The sequence below is a fragment of the Pan paniscus genome, chromosome 11, assembly GCF_029289425.2.
Source record: "Pan paniscus chromosome 11, NHGRI_mPanPan1-v2.0_pri, whole genome shotgun sequence".
Classification (NCBI taxonomy): domain Eukaryota; kingdom Metazoa; phylum Chordata; class Mammalia; order Primates; family Hominidae; genus Pan; species Pan paniscus.
Genome location: NC_073260.2, coordinates 16,792,947 through 16,809,908, shown reverse-complemented (window position 1 = coordinate 16,809,908; position 16,962 = coordinate 16,792,947). Strand labels below are relative to the sequence as shown.

General features: G+C 38.1%; 1 protein-coding gene across 5 annotated transcripts in view; it reads left to right on the top strand.

Moving 5' to 3' along the window:
* Nucleotides 1-16,962, top strand: part of LOC100969519 (olfactory receptor 1Q1) — a 202,155-nt gene that overhangs the window by 69,171 nt on the left and 116,022 nt on the right. The gene's annotated exons all lie outside the window — the stretch shown is intronic.

The window sequence follows — 16,962 nt, the reverse complement described above, 5'->3', positions numbered from 1 at the left end:
AAAATGTATATTGAGAATAAGATGGTGTTTTGACTGTTTAGGGTCTAGGGCTGTAAAGCGTCTCAGTGTTGCAGCCAAACGAGTCATGAACTGGACTGGGTTTTAATATTTGATGAAAAAGAGCCTAAACGCTATCTGATTTGGGATAAAGAAAAAGAGCATTAACCTTGACTATGCCTTTAGCTCCAGCCACCTTTTTAAGAGGATATTGCTGGGCAGGTGGGGGAGGGCTAGTCACCGAACGAAACTGTAAGCCGGACTGGGTGTGAGGAGCAGAGGTGATAAAAGGATTATAGGGTGGAGGAGCGGAGGCTGAGGAAGAATTGGGACCTAGCTCGGCCTGGCGAGGAGGGGAGAGGTCAGATGGGTCTGTAGAAAAGGAAGATTAGAAAGACTCAGCGATGCTTGGGGTTGGGACTGAGGGGACAGGTGGGAGGGAAAGAAGGAAGATTTCGGACGATTTGCATTGGGAACAGAGACTAGGGAGGAACCGATGTGTAAAAGAATGCCTGGATGTCAGGCACCTCAGACCATTTGCCCATTTTATGACAAGAATTATTTAGATCTTGTAGGATGGAAAAAGTGAAAGTGCCATTTTCTGGCTATTTGGAACCACTGTCGAGTTTGTATTGGGGTCAAGCGGCATTGTAGAATAAAATAAGGCATTTAGGTTTTAGGTCAGGTGTGAGTTGAAGAGGTTTTAGGTTTTTAAGAACACAGGCTAAGGGAGAAGAAGGGGGAATGGAGGGTGGAAGCTTGCCCATAGTGAAGGAGGCAAGCCTAGAGAAAAGAGAGAGTAGAGACATGGAGAGAAGGGGTGGGGGGTTTTTGCCCTCCAGAAAAGCGGGAAAGGGGTTGGGGCATGGAAATAAAGGGTCGGGGTGCAGAAATAAGAGGTTGGGGCATGGAAATAAGGGATCGGGGTGCAGAGATAAGAGGTTGGGGTTCCTGCCCCTCCCCCAGAAAAGCAGGACTTGCCACTAAGGGTAAAGGACCAAGGCAGGTGTCCCTGCGTGGTCTGACACCTCTGAAACGTGGGTGAATAATCAGAGAGGTGTCCCTGCAATGATTAAACACCAAGTGAAGGCTGCCTTCCCTAGTCTGTGACCAGCACCGGAGTTTTGGGTCCACGGATAAAACATGTCTCCTTTGTCTCTACCAGAAAATGAAAGGAATTGAAATTAAGAGAAGGGAGAGATTGAAGTGTGGCGCCAAGATTGAAAGGAGAAAGAGGTTAAGGGATAGTGAGGGAGGTTGGAGAAGAGAGTAAAAAGAGGCCGCTTACCGGATTTGAAATTGGTGAGATGTTTCTTGGGCTGCTGGGTCTGAGGACCTGAGGTCGTAGGTGGATCTTTCTCACGGAGCAAAGAGCAGGAGGACAGGGGATCTTCCAAGGGAGGTCCCCCGATCTGAGTTACGGCACCAAATTTCATGTGCGTCCGTGTGAAGAGACCACCAAACAGGCTTCATGTGAGCAACAAGGCTGTTTATTTCACCTGGGTGCAGGTGGGCTGAGTCGGAAAAGAGAGTCAGCGAAGGGAGATGGGGTGGGGCCGTTTTATAAGATTTGGGTAGGTAAAGGAAAAAGGGGTGTTGTTCTCCGGCGGGCAGGAGTGAGGGTCACAAGGTGCTCAGTAGGGGAGCTTTTGAGCCAGGATGAGCCAGCAGAAGGAATTTCACAAGATAATGTCATCAGTGAAGGCAGGAACAGGCCATTTTCACTTCTTTTGTGGTGGAATATCATCAGTTAAGGCAGGAACCGGCCATCTGGATGTGTACATGCAGGTCACAGGGGATATGATGGCTTAGCTTGGGCTCAGAGGCCTGACAGTATTAGTATTGATTTGTAACCACAGTCAGTGGCAAAAATGAACTTTCTGTGTAAATGCATCTCCTTGCTGCCCCCTTACAACAAGGTTCCTGCTCCTAACTTCCTCTAAAAACAAAACAAACAAAAAACTCACAAGCTGCCAATGTCCACCTTTACAAGCAGTTTAATGGCATATGACTTATCTTTAAAGAATTCTTATACTTCTGGTTAATGATGTCATACTAAACTCATGCATCTAATTTCACTCCCTCCATAAACTCTACTAAAATAAAAAAGACATAAAACCCAAAAGGACAGAGAAGAGAGGCAAACAAATAATAACAACAAAGTTTGGAAACTGGAAACCAGATGGATGCACCAGCGATGACCAACACTGCCCTCAGCTTGACCAAACTTTAGATAGATATCTTCCTGACTATAGGCCCCTGGCTTCCCTTTTCTTTACATTTGCATTCGAGAACTGACAATTGTAATTTTTTTCTGGGCTCTTTTGAGATGTAAATATTCTCCCAGACTCTTGATAGTTTTATAGCCCAGGAATGTCTTTCTCAAGGACCTGGGAGCTATCTCTTGGAAATGTAATCAAGAAAGATAGATAGGTTCCAGTTTCATTCTTCTGTGTATGGATAGCCAGTTTTGCCAGCACCATTTATTCAATAGGGTATCCTTTCCCCATTTATTTTTGTTGACTTTGTCAAAGATCAGTTGGTTGTAAGTATGTGGTTTTATTTCTGGGTTCTCTATTCTGTTCCACTGATCTATATGTCTATTTTTGTAATAGTACCATGCTGTTTTCATTACTGTAATCTCATAGTATAGTTTGAAGTCAGGTAATGTGATGCTTCTGTAGCAGGACAAGCCACAGATAAAACCTCTCAGACACCGAGTTGTAGAAGGAAGGGTTTTATTCAGCTGGGAGCATCAGCAAGCTACTGCCTTAAAATCTGAGCTCCCCAAATGCACAATTTCTGTCCCTTTTAAGGGCTCACAACACTAAAGATTTCACATGAAAGGGTCGTGATTGATTTAAGCAATCAGGTGGTACATGACAGGAGCTGCATGCACCAGTGGTCAGAGAGAAACAGAACAGGGCAGGGAGTTTCACAATGTTCTTCTATACAATGTCTGGAATCTATGAATAACATCAGGTTCTAAGTCATGAGTTGATTTTTAACTACTGGGTTTAGGCCAGGCAGGCCCAGGCCTGGTTTCGGGCCTGGTGCCAAGCTGCCTGTCTTTGGTTTAACTTTCTTGTTGTTTTTTCTTAAAACAGGTACTGAGCATAAAACAATATAAAACAATATGAGAGGGTCTCTCTCTTCCCTCACTTCCAGCCTTACTCTTTTGCTTCAGGTTACCTTGGCTATTTGGGCTCTTTTTTGGTTCTATACGAATTTTAGAAGTTTTTTTCTAATTTGGTGAAAAATGATGGTAATTTGATAGGAACTGCATCAAATCTGTAGATTGCTTTGGGCAGTATATTCATTTTAATGTTATTGGTTCTTCCTATCCATGAGCACAGGATGTTTTTCCATTGGTTTGTGTCATTGAAATGGCCTCATTTCCTGGGCTGGCATCTGAAATTCTTGGTCTCATGGCTGAGGAAATCAAAGATGCGGACACACCAAGGATAAGGTCAGAGCAGAAGCAGAAGGTTAATAGGCAAAAGGAAGAGAACAGCTCTCTGCAGCAGAGAAGGGTCCTGGAAAGGGTTGCCATTTTTACAGTTGAATGCAAAGGCTTTTATAAGAAAGTGATGAGGGCTGGGCGTCTCATTTGCATAAGGTGCGAATTTCTGGTAGCTCCACCCTGTCCTCCTAATGTCCATGTGGGCCCTTAGCTTGAGTTACTCCATATTGCTTTGTACCTCTTACTGCGCATGTGTCGGGGGATGGAATTTTCCATTGTGGGCATGTCTATGCAAGTCACCTGTGTAGCCTTTCTTATCTGTGCAGCTGTGGGCATGTCTCAGGCAAGCCCACCCCCAACAGCCCCCCAATCCCCCTGCCCCTGCCCGGTACAAGTTCCCTTATCTGTGCCTGCAGGCTGTTCTTTAGTTTGAAATAATTCAACCGAGGACCCACCCTGACTGCCTGCCTGACTGGGTTTCTTCCTTTCTCCTCTCTCATCATCTATGATTTCTTTCATAAGTGTTTTGTAGTTGTCCTTATAGAAGTCTTTCACTTCCTTGGTTAAATGTATTTCTAGATATCTTACTTTGTATGTGTTTGTGGCTATTGTAAATGGAATTGGGTTCTTGATTTTGTTCTCAGCTACAGTGTTGTTGGTGTATAGAGATGCAACTGATTTTTTTGTGCTTTAATTTTGTATCCTGAAACTTTACTGAAGTCGCTTATCAGATCGGCGAGTCTTTTGGAGTAATGTTTAGGTTTTCTAGGTGTAAGATCATGTCATCAGTGAACAGAGATAATATGACTTCTTCCTTTCCAATTTGGATAACTTTTGTTAATTTTTCTTGCCTGATTGCTCTGGCTAGGACTTCTACTACTATGTTGAATAGGAGTGGTGAGAGAAGACATCTTTGTCATATTATGCAGCCATAGAAAAGAATGAAATCATGTCCTTTGCAGCAACATGGATGGATCCTAAGTGACATAACTCAGATACAGAAAATCAAATACCACATATTCTCACTTATAAGTAGGACCTAAACAATGGGCATACATGAGCATAGAGATGGAAATAACAGACACTGGAGACTCCAAAAGCAGAGAGACAAGAGTTGAAAAACTACCTATAGGGTACAGTGTTCACTATTTGGATGACCAGTTCACTAGGAGCCCAAAGTTCAACATTATGCAATATACCCATGTGACAAACCTGCACATGTACCCCCTGAATCTAAAGTTAAAAAAAATACAAAGATAGTACACCTATCTCTCGGTCTCTGTGGGAAGGTAGGGGCCTGACTTTCAAAAGTGTCCCTTTTGTTTTTATTTATTTATCTATTTTTTAATTATACTTTAAGTTTTAGGGTACATGTGCACAATGTGCAGGTTTGTTACATATGTATACATGTGTCATGTTGGTGTACTGCACCCATTAACTCGTCATTTAACATTAGGTATATCTCCTAAAGCTATCCTTCCCACCCCTACCCCACAACATGCCCCGGTGTGTGATGTTCCCCTTCCTGTGTCCATGTGTTCTCATTGTTCAATTCCCACCTGTGAGTGAGAACATGCGATGTTTGGTTTTTTGTCCTTGTGATAGTTTGCTGAGAATGATGGTTTCCAGCTTCACCCATGTCCCTACAAAGGACATGAACTCATCATTTTTTATGGCTGCATAGTATTCCATGGTGTATAGGTGCCACATTTTCTTGATCTAATCTATCATTGTTGGACATTTGGGTTGGTTCCAAGTCTTTGCTATTGTGAATAGTGCCACAATAAACATACGTGTGCATGTGTCTTTATAGCAGCACGATTTGTAATCCTTTGGGTATATACCCAGTAATGGGATGGCTAGGTCAAAGGGTATTTCTAGTTCTAGATCCCTGAGGAATCGCCACACTGACTTCCACAATGGTTGAACTAGTTTACAGTCCCACCAACAGTGTAAGAGTGTTCCTATTTCTCCACATCCTCTCCAGCACCTGTTGTTTCCTGACTTTTTAATGATCGCCATTCTAATTGGTATGAGATGGTATCTCATTGTGGTTTTGATTTGCATTTCTCTGATGGCCAGTGATGATGAGCATTTTTTCATGTGTCTTTTGGCTGTATAAATGTCTTCTTTTGAGAAGTGTCTGTTCATATCCTTCGCCCACTTTTTGATGGGGTTGTTTATTTTTTTTCTTGTAAATTTGTCTGAGTTCATTGTAGATTCTGGATATTAGCCCTTTGTCAGATGAGTAGATTGCAAAAATTTTCTCCCATTCTGTAGGTTGCCTGTTCACTCTGATGGTAGTTTCTTTTGCTGTGCAGAAGCTCTTTCGTTTAATTAGATCCCATTTGTCAATTTTGGCTTTTGTTGCCATTGCTTTTGGTGTTTTAGACATGAAGTCCTTGCCCATGCCTATGTCCTGAATGGTATTGCCTAGGTTTTCTTCTGGGGTTTTTATGGTTTTAGGTCTAACATTTAAGTCTTTAATCCATCTTGAATTAATTTTTCTATAAGGTGTAAGGAAGGGATCCAGTTTCAGCTTTCTACATATGGCTAGCCAGTTTTCCCAGTACCATTTATTAAATAGGGAATCCTTTCCCCACTTCTTGTTTTTGTCACATTTGTCAAAGATCAGATAGTTGTAGATATGTGGTGTTATTTCTGAGGGCTCTGTTCTGTTCCATTGATCTATATCTCTGTTTTGGTACCAGTACCATGCTGTTTTGGTTACTGTAGCCTTGTAGTATAGTTTGAAGTCAGGTAGCGTGATGCCTCCAGGTTTGTTCTTTTGGCTTAGGATTGACTTGGCGATGTGGGCTCTTTTTTGGTTCCATATGAACTTTAAAGTAGTTTTTTCCAATTCTGTGCAGAAAGTCACTGGTAGCTTGATGGGGATGTCACTGAATCTATAAATTACCTTGGGCAGTATGGCCATTTTCACGATATTGATTCTTCCTACCCATGAGCATGGAAGGTTCTTCTATTTGCTTGTATCCTCTTTTATTTCATTGAGCAGTGGTTTGTAGCTCTCCTTGAAGAGGTCCTTCACATCCCTTGTAAGTTGGATTCCTAGGTATTTTATTCTCTTTGAAGCAATTGTGAATGGGAGTTCACTCATGATTTGGCTCTCTGTTTGTCTGTTATTGGTGTATAGGAATGCTTGTGATTTTTGTACATTGATTTTGTATCCTGAGACTTTGCTGAAGTTGCCTATGGAAAGCAAACACAGATGGCCTAATCACATTGGCCAACCTCCCTGCTAACACCCTCCAGTAGTTTTCTACTAGCTCACCCCAGCTCTTAAAAGTCCTCCTGCCTTTTGATTCAGCAGAGTTGAGTTTACTCTGTCTCCCCTATTACAGTAATCTTGACTCCTATGGCAATCATGTTAAATAAAGTCTTCTTGCCTGTTCAACTCTGTGCAGGGCAATTTTTCTTTGACAGTTCACTGAGTTAACAGATGCATGAAAACTAAATCCTAAGCTGGCAGTAGATAAAATAGAGGAAACAATCTGATCAACACCAAAAAGTCCTGAAAAGGCCCAGAAACCGGCATCCTTTGGTGCCTCTCGACTTGAGAGTGAAAGAGAAATAAACTAAGAAGAAAGAGATGATAGCTATTTCAGAAGAATTTGGATCCCTAATTTCCCCCTTTTCACTGCACACTGCTCAAATATTGTCCCTCTCCTATCCCAACAGAAGTTGGGAGATTTACTTTCTGAATAAGTCTGGGTCTTGGGGTGGCCATATACAGCTAAGATTAGTGAATCATATCAAAAATAAGAGAATTACATAACAGCATATGCATACCAAATGCTGAATGCTGAAATGCACAGCCCTTTGTCTACATTAAGCTGCCAAGCCTCCACCTTAAATACAGAATATTAAAAGAATTTTCTTGGAGTTTGGCTAGCCCAAGAGAAAAGAACTAAAGATACTGACATTGAGGGGTTTCTTCCCCAAATTGTGCTTCCCAGCCAGATCACCCTGTGGTGAAACTCAAAGAAGACAGCTCCATCTACAAGCACAGAGCTTCCCATCAGTTTCCACAAATGTTATTTGGTTATGGCATATATCAGCAAAGTCCATGAATCTGAAGTGCACAGCTCAATAATTTTTTCATATGTATACACCAATGTAAACACCCCACAGATCAATATACGTAACACTTCCATAAAGCCAGAACACTCCCTCTTGCCCCTTCTGAGGCACTGTCCTCTCAGAGGTAATTGCTTTGTGATCACTATAAGATTAGTTTTGCCTGTTTTCGAAGTTCAGGTAAAAGGAATTACACTGCAGAACTCTTGTATTTGGCTTCTTTAGCTCAACATTACATCTGTCAGACTCAATCATGTTTGTTGCATATACCAGAAGTTTGTTCTTTTTATTGCTGTGTAACATTTTATTATACAAATAACCCATAGTTTATTCAATTCTCTGTTGAATAATGGTGGGCAAATGGATTGCTTCCAATATTTTGGCTATTATGAGTAAAGCTGACAGAAATATGCTCAAACATTTTGTGGGACATTTCGCTTAGAGTGTACACCTAGAATAGCAGTAATATTTCTGGGCAATAGGGTAAGTAATATTTAGCTTTAGTAGATGTAGACAAACTGTTTTCCAAAATATTTATATAAATGCACACTCTCATCCAAATCATTGAGAGTTCCAGTTGCCCCGTATTTTCAACAGAACTAGTAGTTTCAGTCTTCTTTCCCAACATTTTATTAGAAAATTTTAAAAACACACAGCAAAGTTGAAAGAATTTTACAGTAAACATTCCTATACCGCCCACCTAGATTTAATCTTTAAAACTTTATTATACTTGCTTCCACACATCCATTTATTCATCCTTCATTCTACTTTATTTTAAAATCAACTTTATTGGGGTATTATTTACATAAAATGTACCTATTTTAGGTGCACATTTAAGAAGTTTTGACAACTTTATATACCTGTGCAAACTACCACAGTCAAGATACGGACTTCACTCCAAGTCCCATGCGGCCAGCCATCTGAATTCTGTCATTGTAGATTAAGTTTGCTTTTCCCAGAGTCAAATTAATAGTTACAGTATGCACACTTATGTCTGGTTTCTTTGGCTCAACAAAGTGTTTGAGATTTATCCACGTTGTGGTGTATGTCAGTAACTTATGTTTTCATTACCCAGTAGTATTCTATTGTATACCACAATTTGTTTATGCCTTTTATAGCTGATGAGCATTTTGGTTGTAACTATTTCTGATCATTATAAATAACTGAGCTATAAATACCCATGTACAAACTTTTGGGTGGACATATTTCATATGATAACTGTATGTTCAGTATTGTAAAAAAATTCATTTTCCAAAGCAGTTTTGCCACTTTATATTTCTACCAGCACTATATGGGGATTCCGTTGCTCATATTTTTGTTATTGTTTAGACAGGATCTTGTTCTGTCACCCAGGCTGGAATGCAGTGGTGCAATGATCTCAGCTTACTGCAGCCTCGACCTTCTGGGCTCAAGCAACCTTCCCAACTCAATCTCCCAAGTAGCTGGGACCATAGGCATGTGCTACCACGCCCAGCTAATTTTTGTATTTTTTGTAGAGATGGGGTTTTGCCATGTTGCCCAGCCTGGTCTTGAACTCCTGTGCTCAAGTGATCTGCCTGTCTCAGCCTCCCAAAGTGCTGAGATTAGAGGCGTGAGCCACTGTGCCTGGCCCAGATGCTCATATTCTTGTTAGCACTTGGTATTGCCAGTCTTTTTATTTTAGGAGGTAAATTGTAATATTACACTGTAGTTTTAATTTGCATTGTTCTGATGACTGATGATGTTGAGTACCTGGAAACTTGCCATTAGAACCCAGTCGTCATGTTGTGAGAAGGCCTAGACTACAGGGAGAGGCCATGGGAAGGTATTCTAGTTGACTGTCCCAGCTAACTTCCTACCCATAAGGTCTAACACTCAACATCAACAACCAGAGATCTGATTAAACAAGAGAACAGATGGTTCAGTCTCCATCCTCTTAGCCGTCAAGAAGACATCACATGGAGTAGAGATGAGGTATCCAAACCAGTTCTGCCCAAACTGAAAGTGAGTAAAATAAATGCAGTTGTTATTTAAAGCCACTAAGTTTTGGAGTGGTTTGTTACACAACCACAGGTAACTGGTACCGATTTTGGTTATCATAATCATAATTTTCTTTTTTCAACTTTTGTTAGCCTCATAAAATGAGGTGGCAGCTATTTCCTTTTTGTTTACCTTCTGTAGAATTTGTGTAAGATTAAACGGAATCTTTCTACAATGTATGCATAGATCAAAACATTACATTGTAGCTCATAAATAAAGTTGTCAATTAAAAATAATGAATCAATTAAAATTTTACTTAGATTAAAATTTTTTTAAATTTATTTTTTTAAATGATGAGGGAATTAAACAGTGAAACCATCTAACCTTGAATTTTTCTTTGTGGTTAGTTGTTGATATTGATTTCGTTAATAAATATAGGAATATTCAGCTTTCTGTCTCAAATTACAATATCTGCACTAGGTTTTAAAAGCTCTATTTTTCAAGAATTTTGTTATCAAATTTGTTAGTAAACATATTTTTCAAAATAGCCTCTTTTTTCTTTTTTTTTTTTTTTTGAGATGGAGTTTCGCTCTTGTTGCCCAGGCTGGAGTGCAATGGCACGATCTCAGCTCACCGCAACCTCCGCCTCCCAGGTTCAAGTGATTCTTCTGCCTCACCCTCCCTAGTAGCTGGGATTACAGGCATGCGCCACTACGCCTGGCTAATTTTGTATTTTTAGTAGAGACAGGGTTTCTCCATGTTAGTCAGACTGGTCTCGAACTCCTGACCTCAGGGATCTGCCCTCCTCGGTCTCCCAAAGCAAAATATCCTCTTCTTATCCTTGTGATGCCTGTGAAACCTGTATGGACAACCTTGTTTTCTCTTTCTTTTCTCTTGATCCGTCTGGCTAGGGGTTAATCAATTTTGTTGATTTTCTTCAAAAGGCCAACTTTGGCTTTGTTACCTTTCTCTAGTGTTTGTTTTTTATTTCATTGTTTTTATTTCTTTCTTTTTACTTTCTTAGGGTTTACTTTGCTTCTTTTCTTCTAGCTTTTAAATTTAGAACATTGTTATTAACTGTAGACTTTTTTCCTTAATTCAAGCACTTAAAGCAATAAATTTCCCTCTAAGCACGACTTTAGCTGCATTTCCAACATTTTCGTATTATATTTTTAATATAATTCATCTCAAAATATTTTCTAATGTCCCTTAAATTTATTCTTTGACTCATAGACTTTCTATTTGTATTGCTTAATTTTCAAATATCTTGATTTTTAAATTTATTGGTGTTACTGATTTATAATTTAATTTCATCTTAGTTGGATATAATATTATGTATGATTACAATCCTTTTAATTTATTAACATTTATTTTATGGCCCTCTCTATGGTTTATGTTGGTGAGTTGACCATATGATTTGAAAGAATGTGCATTTTATAAGTGGTTGTTTATGGTATTCCATAAGTATCAATTAGGTAAAGAAAGTATTATTCAAATATTTTATATATTTATTAATCATTCTATCTACTTGTTCTACCAGCTTTTGGGAAAAAATGTTAAAATATCGAGATATAATTGTGTAATTTCCCATTTCTCCCTTTAATTCTTTTAATTTTTGATGCATGTGTTTTGAAACTCTTTCATAAGATGCAACCACATTTATTATTATATCTTCAGGATGAGTCGACCATATTATTATTACGAAACATCTTCCTTTATCTCTGGTAATACTCTTTGTCTTGAAGTCTGTATTGTCTAATTTTAACATAGTCACTCCAGCTTTCTTATACTTAGTATTTTTGTGTTATTTCTTACCACTGTGTGAAAAATCACTCTGAAAAACTAACGCTGAACATATGCAGAAACTGGGACCCCAGAATTCTACTTCTATATTCAACCAAAATATGTATGTATACTCTCCAAAGTCATGTACTAGAACGTTTATGTCACTACTATTTGTAAAATACCAGACTGGAAATTATCTAAATACCTATGAATAATATTAATATAATATATGAATTGTGGTATATTTATCAGTGGAGAATTAGCAGCAAAAGAATGAAAGAAACATAGCTGTGTGCTTCCTGCCCTCCTCCCTGTCCTGAGAATTGGGAGTGTCTATTATAGTTATTCCATGTCTATATCACCATTATGTTAGGCACATGTGTGTTGGGGGGTGGATAAACTTGTCGCTTACATTCTCAGGTCTTCAGATTGAGAGGAACTGTACACAGGGAACTGTATCTGAGAAAACTCATTTTTACCTGGACCTCATTTAGATGATAAGATCGTGGACATTAACATGATGTGGCAAAGGGATGAGATTCTCAGGCTCTTGGGAGGGGCCGAGTCTATTTTGAATGTGGGAGGAAAGTAAATAATTTGTGGCAAGTGTGCAGGTTGTGGCAAATTAAAGAGGACCAACAATTTTTTGCCACTCTTCCTATTGAGAGACAGAGCTTAATTTTCTTCCCTTAGTGACTTGTTTGACCAATAGAAGGCAGTGAAAGTGAGATTCTGGGATTTTCATAGGCTAGTTTGGGAAGCTTATGAAGTAAAGCAGCTTCCGCCTTGGTCTCTTAGAACGTTTGCTCGCACTGTGCTTGCTTTCAGAACCTGCTGCCTTGCTGTGAGCTGTCCAAGTGATGACCATCTACAGGTGTTCAGACCTAACAAACAAACAGAGAATGCAGGATTTATTTCAAAAAATGCTACGGATACAACTAGGCTATTTGTTAAAAAATTAAAAGTAAAAGCAGATCCTCTTCTCTCACTTTACCACAATATAAATGTCAGGTAAATTAGAGATTTAAATGTAGTACTTAGAATTTAGAAGAAATAACTACATGAAATTTTCCTCATTTATGCATGGAAAGGACTTTTGTGTGTAAGAATAATGGAAGAATAACGCAAAGCAAAATATCTGTCAATTTTGAAAACAAAAATTATTTTAAACTTATTTTTTAATGGACAAATAATAATTGTACGTATTCGGGGGTACATAGTGATGTGTTGATACATATATAGTGATCAGATCACGGTAATTAGGATATCCATCATCTCGAACATTTATCATTTCTTTCTGTTGGGAATGCTCAGTATCCTCCTTCTAGCTACCTGAAACTATATAATGTATTATTGTTAACTATAGTCATCCTACAGTGGTATAGAACACTAGAACTTATCCTGCTATTAGCTGTAATCAAAAATAAATTTTTTAAAAAGAATATTAATAAAGAATAAGCAGTGAGCCAGATAAAAAAATAATAATTTAAAAAATACATAATGGAATGACTAGTAAAGAAAAAAAGTACCCATAATAAAATACTTTACTTTGTTTTATTGTCTTTGATAACCATTTAAAAAGGCATGAACACCCCAGCGAAAAGGGCAAATATATTAACAGGACATTCTGAGGTTAAAAATCAGATGAAACAACCATTCAGTCTTACTAGTAACAAAGGAAATGCAAGTTTTAAAAACAATTTGATTGTTTTATTTTATTTGTTATATACTGTTTATTTGATTTGTATAAACTTAGAGGATACAAGTGCAGTTTTGTTACCTGTAAATATTGCATAGTGGTGAACTCTGGGCTTTTAGTGTAACTATCACCAGAATATGGTACATTGTACTCATTAAGCAATTTCTCATCCCTCAGCCCCCTCCCATCTTCCCATCCTCCTGAGTCTCCAATGTCTATTATTCCACTTCTATGCCCAGCTTGATTTCATTTTTTATGGCTGAGTAGTAGTTCAGTGTGTGTGTGTGTGTGTGTGTGTGTGTGTGTGTACGTACACACTACATTTTCTTTATCCCATCATTCGTTGATGAACACTTAGTTTGATTCCATATCTTTGCTATTGTGGACAGTGCTACAATAAACATACAGGTGCAGGTATCTTTTTGATATAGCAATTTCTTTTCCTTTGAGTATATACCTAGTAGTGAAATTGCTGGATCAAATGATAGTTCTATTCTCAGTTCTTTGAGAAATCATACGGTTTTCCTTAGAGGCTGTATTAATTTACATTCCTGCCAACATTGCGTAAGTATTCAATTTTCTCTGTATCCCCACCAACATCTATTATTTTTTGACTTTTACAATAGCCATTCTGACTGGTGCAAGATGATATCTCATTGTGGTTTTAATTTTCATTTCTCTGATGGTTAGTGATGTTGAGCATTTTTCTCATATGCTTATTAACCATTTGTATGTTTTGTTTTGCTCAAAGCAGAAGTGTACAAATTTATTTAATACAAGTTTTACATGATACAGAGCCTTAAGGAAATGAAGATCCAAGGATGCAGTTAGAGTTTGAACACTTACATACTGAATTAAATGAGGAATAGTAAATTGTGAAAATGTGACAAGGCAAAGGGGTTTGGGCTGGGGTAGTTAATTGGGTGGAATTGACTAGAAAGATAAGGATTAATCTAACAAGGTTTCTTTATATACATTTCCCTTAATCTCAAGTTCTGTCCTTGATAATAAAAATGATAGTTTCCTCTAGTACAGGGAGGAAGTTTTCCACAAGGAAATGTCATCTCTTGTTTTTAAGAAACAGAAAACAGGCCAGAGCAATCTTCCTGCACCTGCTGTTTTTCAAGTGCCTTCAACTCAAAATAGTCATTATGCCAAAGTGACTCATTAGGAGATGGTTATATGTTTTCTTTTGAAAAATGTCTGTTCATATCCTTTGTCCAATTTTTTTAAATTTTTATATATATATTTTTTTATTATACTTTAAGTTCTGGGGTACGTGTGCACAACGTGCAGGTTTGTTACATATGTATGCGTGTGCCATGTTGGTGTGCTGCACCCATTAACCGGTCATTTACATTAGGTATATCTCCTAATGCTATCCCTCCCCCCTCCCCTCTACCCCCATCCCACAACAGGCCCCGGTGTGTGATGTTCCCCTTCCTGTGTTTTTTTTTTTATTGTTGTTGTTGTTGTTGAGCTGTTTGACTTCCTTGTAGATTCTGAACATTAGTCTTCTGTCAGATGCATAGTTGGCAAATATTTTCTCCCATTCTTCAGGTGGTTTGTTTACTCTGTTGATTATTTCTTTTGTTGTGCAGAAGTTTTTGGTTTAATTTAGTTCCATTTGTCTATTTCTGTCTTTGTTGCCTGTGCTTTTGAGGTGTTAGTCATGAATTATTTGCTTAGATCAATGTTGATATGATTTGGATGTTTGCCCTCTCCAAACCTCATGTTGAAGTGAGATCCCCAATGTTGGATGTGGGGCCTAGTGAGAGATGTTTGGGTCATGAGGGCGGATCCCTCATGAATGGCTTGGTGCTCTCCCCGCAGTAATGAGTCCATGTGAAAGCTGGTTGTTTAAGACAGCATGGCATCCCTCTTGCCATATGATATGCTGGCTCCCCTTCACCTTCCACCATGATTGGAAGCTTCTTGAGGCCTCACCAGAAGCAGATGCTGGCACTATCCTTTGTGTACAGCCTGCAGAACCATGCGCCAAATAAACCTCTTCTCCTTATAAATTACCCACCCTCAGATTTTCCTTTGTAGCAATGCAAATGGACTCACACAAATGTCTAGGGGAGTTTTTCCTCAGTTTTCTTCTAGGATTTTTATAGTTTCAGGTCTTACAGTTAAGTCTTTAATCCATCTTGAGTTAATTTTTGTATACGGTGAGAAATATGGGTCCAGTTTCATTCTTCCACATATAGCAATCCAATTTTCCTAGAACTGTTTGTTGAATAGGGTGTCTTTTCCCCAGTGTATGTTTTTGTTAACTTTGTCAAATATCAGTTGGCTGTAAGTATGTGGCTTTATTTCCAGGTTCTCTATTCTTTCCATTGATCTATGTGTCTGTTTTTATACTAGTACCATGTTGTTTTGGTTACTATAACTTTTTAGTATAATTTGAAGTCAGGTGATGTAATGCCTTCAGCTTTGTTCTTTTTGCTTAGGATTTCTTTGGCTATTTGTGATCTTTTTTGGTTCCATATGAATTTTAGGATTTTTTTCTAATTCTATGAAAAATGGTGTTGGTATTTTGATAGGAATTGCATTGAATCTATAGATTGCTTTGGGCAGCATGGTAATTTTAACAATATTGATTCTTCCAATCCATGATCATGGGATGTTTTTCCATTTATTCGTGTCATCTAAAATTTCTTTCTTCAGTGTTTTGTAGTTTTTCTTGTAGACATTTTTTACCTCCTTGGTTACATATAATCCTAGGTATCATCAGAGACTACTATAAACAACTATGAATTCACAAATAAGAAAACCTTGAGGAAATGGATAAATTCTTGAAATATAAAATCTCCCAAGATTGTGCCAGGAACAAGTAGAAATGCTAAATAAACCAATACCGAGTAGTGAGATTGAATCATACAATCTCCCAACAACAACAACAACAATAAAAAGCCCAGGATCAGTTTAATTCACAGCTGAATTTCACCAAACATACAAAGAAGAACTGGTACCAGTCTTCCTGAAACTCTTCCAAAAAATCAGTGAGGAAAGAATCCTCCCTAATTCATTCTACAAAGCAAGTATCACCCGGATATCAAAGCTAGACAAGGACACACAAAAAAGAAAACTACAGACCAATATTTGTGGTGACAATAGATGCAAAAATTCTCCATAAAATACTAGCAAACTGAATCCAACAGCACATCAAAAAGATAATACACCATGATCAAGTGGGTTTTTTTTTTGAGGAATACAAGGATAGTGAAATATATACAAATCAATAAATGTGATTCACCACATAAACAGAATTTAAAATAAAAACCTTATAATCATCTCAATAGATATAGAAAAAGCAACTGATAAAATTCCATATCCCTTCATGATAAAAATGCTCAACAAACTAGGCCTAGAAGGAATATACCTAAATATAATAAAAGCCATATGTGACAAACCCATAGCCAGCATAATACTGAATGGGGGAAAGCTGAACGCATTCCCCCTAAGAACTAGAGAAAGACAAGGATGACCACTTTCATCACTCCTATTCAACATGATACTGGAAGTCTTAACTGGAAGTCCTTAACCAGAACAATCAGGGGGAAAAAAAAAAGACATCCAAATTGGAAAAAGGAAGTCAAAGTATCTTTGTTTGCTGATGATATGATCTAATACCTAGAATACCTTAAAGATTCCTCCAAAAGACTCCTAGATTTGATAAATGAATTAAGTTTCATGATGCAAAATTAATGTACAAAAATCAGTAGCATTTCTACACACTAATAACAATCAAGCTGAGAACCAAATCAAGACCTCAATCCCATTTACAATAGCTACAAAAATTTTGATTATTTTAGACCTATGAAATTGCTTATGATTGAAACCAACAATGATACTAGAACAAAGCATAGTGGATAATAGCATGTACTCCAGAGTCATTACAGACCTAGGTGGGGATTCCACCCTCTCCACTTAATAGAATTAATTAAAATACAGT